Source organism: Fusarium phalaenopsidis, assembly GCF_050370095.1.
Source record: "Fusarium phalaenopsidis strain FUZ10S chromosome Unknown contig_32286, whole genome shotgun sequence".
Classification (NCBI taxonomy): domain Eukaryota; kingdom Fungi; phylum Ascomycota; class Sordariomycetes; order Hypocreales; family Nectriaceae; genus Fusarium; species Fusarium phalaenopsidis.
This window is the reverse complement of record NW_028145413.1, coordinates 22,501-25,000: the sequence shown is the minus strand read 5'-3', so window position 1 is coordinate 25,000 and position 2,500 is coordinate 22,501. Positions and strand designations below refer to the sequence as shown.

The 2,500-nt window shown below is 53.3% G+C and overlaps 1 non-coding gene across 1 annotated transcript in view; it reads right to left on the bottom strand.

Annotated features, from left to right (window-relative positions):
* LRP88_02285 overlaps positions 1-1,645 on the bottom strand; it is a 1,794-nt gene extending 149 nt beyond the window's left edge. Inside the window, exon 1 of the ribosomal RNA XR_014475152.1 lies at positions 1-1,645. This exon is cut by the window's left edge and continues 149 nt beyond it. This is a non-coding gene — a ribosomal RNA (18S ribosomal RNA).
* Between the last annotated feature and the right edge of the window lie 855 nt (positions 1,646-2,500).

Here is a 2,500-nt window from a genome sequence, read left to right as displayed (position 1 = left end):
AGTAGCGACGGGCGGTGTGTACAAAGGGCAGGGACGTAATCAACGCAAGCTGATGACTTGCGCTTACTAGGGATTCCTCGTTGAAGAGCAATAATTGCAATGCTCTATCCCCAGCACGACGGAGTTTAACAAGATTACCCGGGCCTTTCGGCCAAGGAAGTACTCGCTGGCTCCGTCAGTGTAGCGCGCGTGCGGCCCAGAACATCTAAGGGCATCACAGACCTGTTATTGCCTCAAACTTCCATCGGCTTGAGCCGATAGTCCCTCTAAGAAGCCAGCGTACTGCCAAAGCAATACGGGCTATTTAGCAGGTTAAGGTCTCGTTCGTTATCGCAATTAAGCAGACAAATCACTCCACCAACTAAGAACGGCCATGCACCACCACCCACAAAATCAAGAAAGAGCTCTCAATCTGTCAATCCTCATTGTGTCTGGACCTGGTGAGTTTCCCCGTGTTGAGTCAAATTAAGCCGCAGGCTCCACCCCTGGTGGTGCCCTTCCGTCAATTTCTTTAAGTTTCAGCCTTGCGACCATACTCCCCCTGGAGCCCAAGCACTTTGATTTCTCGTAAGGTGCCGAACGAGTCAAAATATAACATCGTCCGATCCCTAGTCGGCATAGTTTATGGTTAAGACTACGACGGTATCTGATCGTCTTCGATCCCCTAACTTTCGTTCCTGATTAATGAAAACATCCTTGGCAAATGCTTTCGCAGTAGTTAGTCTTCAATAAATCCAAGAATTTCACCTCTGACAATTGAATACTGATGCCCCCGACTGTCCCTATTAATCATTACGGCGGTCCTAGAAACCAACAAAATAGAACCACACGTCCTATTCTATTATTCCATGCTAATGTATTCGAGCATAGGCCTGCCTGGAGCACTCTAATTTTTTCACAGTAAAAGTCCTGTTTCCCCGCCACACCCAGTGAAGGGCATGGGGTTCCACAGAGGGAAAGGCCCGGCCGGACCAGTACACGCGGTGAGGCGGACCGGCCAGCCAGGCCCAAGGTTCAACTACGAGCTTTTTAACCACAACAACTTTAATATACGCTATTGGAGCTGGAATTACCGCGGCTGCTGGCACCAGACTTGCCCTCCAATTGTTCCTCGTTAAGGGATTTAAATTGTACTCATTCCAATTACAAGACCCAAAAGAGCCCTGTATCAGTATTTATTGTCACTACCTCCCCGAGTCGGGATTGGGTAATTTGCGCGCCTGCTGCCTTCCTTGGATGTAGTAGCCGTTTCTCAGGCTCCTTCTCCGGGGTCGAGCCCTAACCCTCCGTTACCCGTTGCAACCATGTTTGGCCAATACCCAAACATCGAAAGTTGATAGGGAAGAAATTTGAATGAACCATCGCCGGCGCAAGGCCATGCGATTCGAGGAGTTATCATGAATCACCAGTGAGCCCCGGAGGGCATTGGTTTTTAATCTAATAAATACATCCCTTCCGAAGTCGGGATTTTTAGCATGTATTAGCTCTAGAATTACCACGGTTATCCAAGTAGTAAGGTACTATCAAATAAACGATAACTTATATAATGAGCCATTCGCAGTTTCGCTGTATAATTGCTTATACTTAGACATGCATGGCTTAATCTTTGAGACAAGCATATGACTACTGGCAGAATCAACCAGGTAACTATCGTTTGCCGGGGTTGGCCTACCGGCGCAATGTTTCAGCGCCGGAGAGAGTTCCAAGTTACTGGGTGGCGCCCGAGGGCGCGCCCGCTGAAGCGCTGCTGGCCAGGCCTGCAGCGCCGCTTTGGGCAATCCGCTTTCCCCCTCTTAGTTCCCCAGGGCGTCCTTCCGCCGCACTGATGCCCCGGAGGGCGGTGCGACTTGGGGGCCCCAGGAGGAGGACTCAGCGCGCAGCTTCTACCATTGCGGTGTCCGCCACGCGTGGTTGCCTCCCGTTGCTCGGGTTTCAGGCGTGACCAGCGGCCAGCCATCCACAGAGCCCATCCGGCAGCGGTCGGGGCAAGCCCCAGCCGCTGTATTCCAGGCATCCCCAGTACGGCGTGCACCCGGAGGAGCCGCTTTCGTGGGGTCGACCAGCCACTGTGAACCCCCGGCCGCGAGGCACGGAGCCTGCAAGCTTGTATGAAGGGACACGCAGTGGAGGTCTGCAAGATCAGGTACAGTGGGCGCAGCGCCTGTGAGGGCGCCGCTTAGAGGGTGCGCAGCGGCTTTGGCCGTTTCCAGCCGCCGCCGCTTTGCCCCCTCTCACATACCCACCGACGGACTTTTTGTGGGCCGCACGCCAGACCGGGCTCGCGGGCCACTTTTCGCGTTCCGCAAAATTCATTTGTATGGGAAAACAAAAAAATCGACTCACGGCCACCAAACGGCGAAACCATTTTGCACGCATTTTTGACATGCGGGCTCATATGACTAAACCGACGACGGCGAGTCGAATGGTGGTCATCCCGCCTTCGTGCGACGCCTGTGGAAGGCGGGAGAGCTGTTTTTGTGCGCGCTCCAGGGTAGACGGG